Raw genomic sequence first — 10,246 nt, 5'->3', positions numbered from 1 at the left:
AACAATTAAAAACAATTTTTTACCAACTTAGGTCAGTCTAGGGCGTGATTCCAAATCACGAGTTTCCTACCACGGAGCGAGAGCTCTACCGACTGGTAAAAGGGAGGTGTCACATCATATTAGACTTACGTTTCTTATGATACTTTCCAATTTTATGATTCGCATTTCTTGTTCTAATGTCTTTTCGATTCCTGGCGATGCACATCTTAAAATTAAAAGCCTTAAGTACTTTGATGATAACAAAAAATTGTCTATTTCTTGTATGGTCTTTAAGGTTTCGTCAAAGGTCAACATGTCCAAAAATTTATTTTTACAATAGCCCCAGAACTATGTGAGGTATAAAGTTAAAACTTTTACAGTTCATAAATTTTTCATTGATTAACAGAAAGTATCACTTGATAAAAAAAATACTTGGAAAATATATTAATTGAGAAAAATTCTTCTTAAGAATGCATATATTTTCAAAAAATACACCTAATTAATTCCGCGCTCTTAGTGAAAACCATTATTGCAGAAACAAAAAAATGTTTATCAATAAAGGGCAAGTTGGACTTGGATAGTCTCTGGAAAGTTGTTTTCCCTTCTACAGGGGTCTTGTCTTTATACATGTCATGCTTTCAATAACAGCCTTTCAGAGACCATTCACGTCCAACTTGCCCTTCAATGATAAACATATATTTCTGCAATTATGGTTTTCACAAAAAAGACAGAATTACGCAGTGCATTTTTCTTTAAATATGCACATTTTCTGATACAATTTTTCTTGAAAAATATCTTTTAAAAATATTTGTTTCTATCTATTAATCAATGATATATTTATAAACTGTAAACGTTTTGACTTTATACCACATGTAGTATTGGAGCTATTGTAAAAATAATTTTTTAGATATGTTGACCTTTGACGAAACCTTAAATTTCATATTCTAAAAACGACATGTTCCAGTAAACATATTTCCAAGTGTTCTCAGAGGTTCTATTTCTTACCCTTCATAACATGGCATAAAAATGCGTTTAAAAAAATACGAACTGATGAACTGTAAATTTGTTGACAAGGGATAAAAATGGCTGAACCATTTGCGCAGCGTTAATTGTTTTTGTTAAAGTATAGTGTTGCTTTGTCCATTTTACTGTTACAACTAAAACATGCGATGTATTCCATCTAGGAAAAGAGGAACTCGTTCGCGGAGTCCACCAGGAACATAATGTATAAAATGGTTGTTCAAATATTGTAGGAAAATGACAATATAAGATCAGCATGCTCCTGATGTTGAACCTTCGATCAACTCTGACCGCATGCGCATTCCACCATAGACAAGGTGTAGTGGAATGGAAACTTCTGTTGCACTGGCGCATCCCAAGATAGTAACTATTGAAGTCTGTGGAGTCTGCCTAATGCCAGAGACTATAAAAGGAGGCACAAGATTGGGGGTGACCTTTTTCATATATGTTAAAAATTCTGTGTGGTTTGTCCAATAGTTTGTATTCGGTGAGGAAAGATGAAAGTTCCTGAAAGTGTCTTTTTGAATTATTTTGGTTAGCTGACTTTACCTGTTGGAATTCCAAGGCTCTTGGCTTAACAACCTTCAAATCTGGCCACCGCTTTATCAATCCTGTAAAGCATTTTAGAGAGATTATTGCTGTTTTGTTCTCTTTCAAAGTTGTATGGCATAGTCAGATACTATGTTGGTCACCCCATGTTTTGTGCAGCCATAACCCAGTGGAGCCGGCGCCATTTATTTCAATGATAGACTAAATTATCTTCCTATCCTATCAGAGGCGTTGGTCCCATGGTGACCATCTCCGTGTTAACTTTCCCTTTTACCCGCGATCTCGCAAAGTTTGAATGGGAACATTTTGCTGCTTTGCATAGTGCCTATTGCTATCCGTTTTGTCCGTCATCGTTCGTCGTGCGTTAATATTTCAACATTTATTTTGGCATATAGCATATATGGGTGAAAGGGAACAAGGAATGGTGAATCAGGGTCCCTGTCCCCCTTGTTTGGGGCTTATAAAACCACCAAAATTAATGCAATCTTTAAAAATCTTCTATTTAATTCCTGGACACTAAGCAGCCACACTGTTTGCAAGATTGTAATATGTGGTGAGCTGTACACCAAAACTGAGAAATTCAGAATTGTGAGAAATTTTCACTCATATGGAGACGCCACCACTTATCGGAAGAGAGCTACAAATTTTGTCCTATACTCGGCACTGACGGCCATTGAGCAGGGACGGATCTTTTTCGTGCCAGCACCTACTGCGATACGGGACCTCGATTAATACGTCTCATTTGACGGACCAGGCTCCACGTCTCACGATGGGATTTGAACACGCGACGTAAAGATCAACTTCTAACTTCGCTACCGCTGAAGTGAGCTTTTCTGATCACCGGTTGTTCTTGGTCCATCCCACCGTTCACGGTAGTTCAGTCGGTAGAGCGCTCGCTCCGTGAACTGGAGGTCATGAGTTCGAATTTCGGCCGCGACTGACCTAAGTCAGTAAACTAGAGGCCCATGGGCCTTGTAGGTCACCTGAGCATCATGCAACAATTTTCCAACGATTGAATTTGCATGGTTCCTAATTTAAATTAGACGTACTGGCATTCAAAATTTTGAAAGAGGCACCATTACTTATCATAGCTATACACTTTGCATGCTTACTTTGGTTTATACTTAATGCCCATAGGCGAAGTAAAGAACAAAAAATGCAATTCGACTAGTCAGTAATAATCAGTGGTGCCACTACCACACATAAACCCCTGACCCTTGGTCCACAATTTCACAATTTTTTAAAAGGCACCCTTGCTTAACAAAAATGTTTTATTAATACCAAGGAGCAGATTTCAAAGAATTCATTTTTGTATATAAGTGGAGCCCCTCCCCCCCCCCCCCCCCTTACCCCTGACCCAGGGGTCTTGAAATTCACAATTCAGAAAGAATGGCCCTTGCTCATCATAGCTATATAGATAGTTCATCTGCTTCATACTCAGGAGCAGAGAAGAAAATTAAAAGAAGATTTAACTTACTTTCACTATATAAACATTAGAGCCCCGCCCTAACACAAGAACCCCTAACCCTGGGGCCATAAAATTCATTGAAAGGGGCTCTCTTGCTCATCATAACTATGTACTTAGTTTGTTTGTTTAATACCCAGGAACAAAGAAGCTTTTCAATGAATTTCTCCATTTTCTCTATAAATTCAACAGAGCCCCGCCCCGAAACCAGAACCCCTTACCCTGGTGCCATAAAATTCACAATTTTGGAGGAAGCATTCTTCCTCATCATAACTATGTGCTTAGTTAATGTATTCAGTACCCAGGAGCAAAGAAGAATTTTAAAGAAATAATGCATTTCACTATATAATCAATAGAGCCCAACTCTAACACCAGACCCCTTACCCTGGGGCCATAAAATTTACAATTTTGGAAGAGGTATTCTTCCTCATCATAACTATATACTTAGTTTTTTAATATCCAGGAGCAGAAAAGAAGATTTTCAAAGAATTAATGTATTTCCACTATACAATCAATAGAACCCCCGACCCTGGGGCCATAAAATTCACAATTTTAGAAAAAGCGTTCTTGCTCATCATAACTATATACATAGTTAGTTTGTTTAATACCCAGGAACAGATTTTCAAAGAATTAATGCATCTTTACTATATAATCATTAAATAGAGCCCCGCCCTAACACCAGAACTCCTGACCCTGGGGCCATTAAATTCACAATTTTGGAAGAGGTATTCTTCCTCATCATAACTATGTACTTACTTAGTTTGTTTAATACCCAGAAGCAGAGAAGATTTTCAAAGAATTAATGTATCTTCACTATATAATCAATAGAGCCCCGTCTTAACACCAGAACCCCTGACCCTGGAACCATAAAATTCACAATTTTGGAAGAGGCATTCTTGCCCCTCTTGCATCATAAGTCAACTATGTACTTACTTAGTTTATTTAATACCTAGGAGCATAGAAGAAGATTTTCAAAAAAAAAATGCATTTTCACTATATAATCATTAGAGCTCCGCCCTAGCAGTAGAACCTCTGACCCTGGGGCCATGAATTTCACAATTTTGGTAGAGGACTCAATGGTCATTACATTCATGCTAACAGTTTGAATGCTTGATGTCCAGGAGTAAAGAAGATGATTTTTACAGATTGCATTTATTTTAGCGGTTTCGGCCCCAGAGGGGCAGGGACCATGAAATTCACAATTTTTTGTTTCCCTTCACCCACAGATGCTTTACGCTTAATTTGGTGGAAATTGGTGGAGTGGTTGCAGGGAAGAAGCTTAAAATGTTCAAATGTTAACGGACGACGACGGATGAAAACAGATATCAATAGGTCACCTGAGATTACTCAGGTGACCTAAATATGGGTTGCAACTGTTCCTTGACCTAAATATGGGTTGCAACTGTTCCTTCGCCATGCGCTCGGCACTTGAAGTGAAAGTTGCGGGTCCTAAGAATGAGACCTTAAAAACCGAAGTCCCGTGTCACGACAGGCGTTGGCAGAATAACGCGGGTATGTTAAGGAAGCATATAAGTCATTTCTCGGAAAATTTAGACTTTTTAAAGAAAATTAAGTTTGATGAATTACCAAAACCGCTGATAAACGTAAACTGTTATTAACTATTGCAAACAGATAAAAGAGTGTCTAACACAAAGACGTACACCACCGCCACGGCATCACGTGACTTCTATTAATAGCGAAATTTTCCTAAATAAAAAAGCCAACAGAACAATACCCTGGAATTTAATACTTTCTTTGAGTACATAATATAGTTGAAAAACATCTATCTTGCCTAAAAAATGCTGCTAGAATCCCACTATCCTTTCAATAAAATAATTATTCCATATATTCGCACGAAACCTTACCCTTTGTTTTGAATTTTATACATATAATCCGAGATTTTTCGTAAAACCATGTTTAACTCGGGATTCTAGCAGCACTTTCCAAGTTTGTTAGAGGGCAGACTTTCTATGTGTACAAATCTTATGTTTTGAAATATCCAGCTTAGGCCAAAGTTTTTTTTCTCTTGGTTTACGATTCCGCCGACCCTATTTTTCCCGATTTACGAAAATAAAAATAATGTGTCTAACTCTCGAAACTCTCTTCGTATTCCGGAATTTTTTCAACCAAACGACCGTTTTTATAACTTATAACACATCTTAATCATTAAAGCGTTTTAAGATACGCTGACTTTCACAAACATCCCAATGACCTGCACAAATACAGACAGTCAAACCCCACATGGCGGGGCACACTTACTTCAAGGTGAAAGCTTGTTGTGGAGGGAATCCAACCCTTTCCAAAAGTTTTTTTGTCAGTGGAAAGGCTGATCAACGAATAGGAGATGCGCTTCACCCATATCTGTCGCAATACAATGTCTCCATTACGGAAATTCGGGCTTCTAATTCGGAAATAGGAAACCCATCGACGGTAACAGAACCGGATACCCCGATATCTGTACTGGAGTCATTTGGAGTGAGATACATATTTGTTGATATAAAATAGATTGGTAAGAACTCTGATATGTCTGTCTTTGCGTAAAAATTTAAAAGAAATCGCATGCAAATGAAAAATATCTAAAGAACTTGGTGTCAAGTGCTATGGAAGTAATCTTGACAATGACATAGGCTACATGTATTCTTAAAATAAATGTTTTGTTGAAGGATAAAATAATTTTTTTTAATATGAAATCTGATACATGTATTTGCTATTAAATTTCCATGAAACCGAGAGTTTTTATCATTAATTTCATTTCATTTTCTAGACAAGGCAGATGCAGCTGAAGAAAAGGAAAAGGGATCAGTGAATGTTTTTGACATTTTGATGAATGTCCAAAAACCATACAATAAACTACCCTCTGCAAGGTATGTATTATTAAACTGTACAATTGTTTTTGAATACACATGTTTTTATTTCAACATGTGAATTGAATTAAGAAATTGTTTTGTGTAATAAAATTGTCAAATATTTATTTCAGGGTTGGTAGTAAACACTTTGAGATGGTAAAATTTTAATAATGCACGTTGTAATACAATACTATAAAACCCACATCATATCTTCTTTTAACATCCTTTCTTGTGTGTATTTTCTGCAGCTTTACTTTATGTGGTATATGGTTAAATTGTGTTGTGTCTATGTCAATAAACATCCTGGGATATTTAACCTCGCAGTACTTTGCTAAATTTTCTTCTTCTTTTAACCTAGATCTGTATCTTCACATAAAAACAGTGGCAATTATATTTCATACTAGAAATTAAAATTCATTGTATATTGAGAACTAATCTATTTTTCAAGTTTTATAAAAGGAAGTAATTAGAAAAAATATATATATATTAAAAAGAAATTAGACTGTATATGTTTTTATGTGTTTGCATATGTATTATTTAATAGGAAAGAGAACAATGCCAAAGACAAAGTGTACAACATTGTTTTGAATCTTCTGAAGCAGAAAGGAGTTGGCTTTACATCCGTGCAGGTTTGGATTTATAGCAGTTTAAAATAATTTATCCCTTATTATTCCTTATTCAGCTGATCAGATATTTAATTTGTTTTATATATGAATTTGTAATTCTTTCATGAAGAATATTGAATGATAGAATTATGTATGGTTGCTTTCAAATACAGGTGGAGAGTACTGGCGTGTATATTACAAACTTTAGACACTCACCAATGTTCTTTAGTACTTGGATCCACACATTGAAAAGTTTAATGCCAAATGTATTCACTTCGGAGATGATATCAACAAATTTAGAGGATATAATGATTGGAGACATCAAAAAAAGAAAGAACCGAAGGTATTAAAGAAAAGTTATAACAAACAATAAATGAGCTGATATTAGATGTTGCACTTCATAAATACTAAAGTGATATGAAATGTATTAAATAATTTAATATTGAAAGAAGTATGTTTTCTTTATTATAAAATGCACTGTATAAACAACACATATTTCATAGGTGTCATCCTCAGATTTGCATGAAAAAATCTCGGAACTTCTTACCATGATGGGACATCCATTCTTTTTGAGTAAAGAATCAAAGAAACTACTTGATATATGTAATACGCTAGTCTCTGGAATGAAAAAATATTTGGATTTTTTGAGTGAGCAAAAGGAAAGAACTGCTTTTAATCACCAAAAGCCAGAACCTGTTAGAGGATTGAATGACAAGTGGTCTCTAAGGAAACCAGATACTTCTCAAGGTGTCAATAAAAACTATTTGAAATTGCATGAGTCACTCTCGGAACGTGAACCATTTGATCCATTGTTTTTGTATGATATCCAACCTGAAGATAAATTTGACGGGCGGAAATGGATTGAAAACCTAACTTTGCCTTATTCTGTGAAACTCTACACACACAGGTTTGGAAATTATCTTGGGAATTTTCATTTTGTCTGGAAAATTGAAGATAATGATGCAAATGGTGATCTAGAGGCCATATCAAGCATAAAGGAAAACTTGCCTATTTATGCAACAAGGGCTATGAGAAATGAGTTAATGAACCGTTATTCAAAAAATGGGACTAAGCCTGCTATCTTACGAGATATGTACAGATTCCTGACACGTGATGCAAGTGCAGCAGCATCAAGTGATGAAAGAGCAGTTGATGATAGAGTTTTGGAGTTCCTTTTACAAGCCGATGCACCAGAAATGTTTTATGACTTGAGAAAAAATAATGGCAGACCCAAAGACACATCATTGGACCCATTTTGGAATGCCCTAGATTCGTATTTAGAGGAGAAATCTGTTGTTCAGGAGAGACGTCAATCTGATAAAATGTACATGCCTTTAGCCATTAGTTGCCAGGACTTGATAGAAATTATAGCTGCAAGACTGCCTGCAGGATCAAATTTACCATCCCGATCATGGTTAAGCCTGAATTTTTGAACATCCAATGCTTTTGTGCGATCAGCAGTATGCTACACAGGCCGCTTTAAAGTCAAGTATGCAGTACAACAAAGACTTACCAGAGCCACACATCCCGATTCCTCTTATGCCTTCAATCTTTTTTCCATGTTGAAAGAATTGGCCGTGAAGTTAGGTACAGACTGTGCCTTAATATGCCTAGATGACAAGTCTATTGTGCCAATAGGTGAACCTGGTTCACCGACATCAACAGGTGTTAGAGCTCATAACAAATCTTTGATACCAGAGGGAACCAAATTGTCAGCCCTAGACCATGACTTCCATATTCATGGTGCAGTGCCCTCAGTACTTCTGGATGTTGAGATACCAGAGTGCAAAGACGACAGCTTTTATAATGGTGTTCTTCACGTAACTGTAAAGGACAAGGTTTTCACACCATCGAGTCCAATACGCCATGCAGCTGAAAGTATATCTATTTTGAGAAATAGCAGAAGTTCTGATGGACTATCCCTGGACTGTCATGTTCTCTTCATCTACACAGATGGTGGTCCAGATCACAGAACAACATTCTGGAGCGTAAAACTTGCGCACATTGCAACATTTATCGCGCTGGACTTGGATCTGCTCATTGCAGCAAGGACTGTACCATTTCATAGCTACTATAATCCAGCTGAGCGTTGCATGAGTTTGTTGAATTTGGCCCTTCAGAATGTATCCTTGCAAAGGAATTCCATGGATGTCAACTTTGAATATATTGTCAAACCTGCATCAAGTTTGAAAAAGCTGAGGGATCTTTCTGAGAGACAACCGAATGTCAAAACAGCTCTTGAAGAATCACTAGAACCCACTCTATCTTTATTGAAACACAGATTTTCTAAGCTGAAGTTGCACAACAGAAATGTAGTAGTACATGATGCAGCAACCTTTGAAGAAATCAAGAATCTAAGTGATGTCCTAGACTTGTATAAAGATATAGAAGATTCTTGCAGTGTGATAGAGTGTAACGAGAAAAATGCTCCAAAGAAGTTGAAGGACTTCATTGACAAACATTGTCGAGCACGGCAGTATTCATTCCAGGTACATGTGAAATTGCATTTTATTTCATTTGATATGTATATCTACGTAAAATTCCAATGTTTAATTTTTACTTGTTCTATCTTTTTTTAAAATAAGATAAAAAAGTGTACTGCTCAGTGCTGGTATTGCACCCTGAATCCAAAGAGGCTTCCTGGTGATATCCCCTTCATTGGTTACCCGATCCCACCAAAGGTCCTGATGGCACATTCCAATCTCTTGAGGATCTCATGGGCACAGAGACCACAGACAAGGATTGTCCTGGATAAGGCCTTAAAGGAACTACTACTGACAATGACAAGAAGCACAAAGGCGTTTTGATAGGAGGTATTGTATACTGTATTTTAAAAGGCCGTATATTATCATTTAATCCGACAAGGGGTTTCATGGATATCCAAATCTAATTCTGCTTCAAAATGAGAAAAAGAAGGTTTATATTTTTAAATATTTTTCCTTTTATTCCAGGCAAAGTTCGCAGCTTCATCATCTGCTGTCTTTGTGGGAAGCGGAGAGTGGTGTACTCGAAGGAACGGCTCAGTAGACTACAGATTACAGACATAGAGGAGGTTCAGGATAACCTCCTCTATACTTGTGGTTCCTCACTCTTCCCTGAGGGTCACCGTTGTTATGATAATGTTGTAGTGAGAGAAGGACTTGAATGTGCCACAGAAATGGAAACTACTTATTATGCAGGTATATATAATAAAAACTAAAACAACAAACACTAGATCCAGAAAGTATTATTTACACCTTTAATATATTTTATTGTTTTTGACATCACTTTTAGTAGTAGTCAACTTTCATGCACTTTTCCTTGCAGGCATCACCACCAAATTTCTGCCAGTGTGTTTCTTCTGTGGGGACATTGAGATAGACAGTACCTCACAAACTATAGCATTGTCCGTCCAATTTGGGCAACTTGCTTATCAAGAGGCATTCAGCCTAAAGTTAGAAATGCCTTAAAAGTGAACAAAAAGTGAAGTTAAAAAATAATAAAAGTTGACAAAAATATATAGGGAATCCAAGTTTTTTTTATTGAAATATATATAAAAGGAAAATCTATAAAAAAAAATTCTTCTAAAGAACTATTGGGCCAGAAAAGATGAAACTTATATGGAATCATCCTGAAGTAGTGTAAATTCTAAATTGTTAAAATCATGACCCCCTTGAGAAGGGCGTAGTCACATTAGGGAATTCAAGTTTTAACATAGAAATACATTGGAAAAGTCTTTTTAAAATCTTCTTCTCAAGAATCACTGGGCTAGAAAAGCTGCAACTTATTTGGAAGAATCCTTG

At 36.4% G+C, this 10,246-nt stretch overlaps 1 long non-coding RNA gene and 1 pseudogene across 1 annotated transcript; both read left to right on the top strand.

The window, feature by feature from the left end:
* Positions 1–5,203: 5,203 nt before the first annotated feature.
* Positions 5,204–6,666, top strand: LOC134275860 (uncharacterized). Its single transcript, XR_009993929.1, has 5 exons — positions 5,204–5,522; positions 5,778–5,877; positions 5,991–6,015; positions 6,404–6,488; positions 6,638–6,666. It is a non-coding gene; the product is annotated as an uncharacterized LOC134275860 (long non-coding RNA).
* A 1,354-nt stretch (positions 6,667–8,020) lies between these two features.
* On the top strand, positions 8,021–9,913 carry LOC134275859 (uncharacterized; annotated as a pseudogene).
* The last annotated feature ends 333 nt before the right edge of the window (positions 9,914–10,246 follow it).

Source organism: Saccostrea cucullata, unplaced genomic scaffold, assembly GCF_032062105.1.
Source record: "Saccostrea cucullata isolate Sc308-1 unplaced genomic scaffold, CSIRO_AGI_Scuc_v1 ctg9689, whole genome shotgun sequence".
Taxonomy (NCBI): Eukaryota; Metazoa; Mollusca; class Bivalvia; order Ostreida; family Ostreidae; genus Saccostrea; species Saccostrea cuccullata.
The sequence above is the reverse complement of the archived record's forward strand: the minus strand, read 5'-3'. Positions and strand labels throughout refer to the sequence as shown.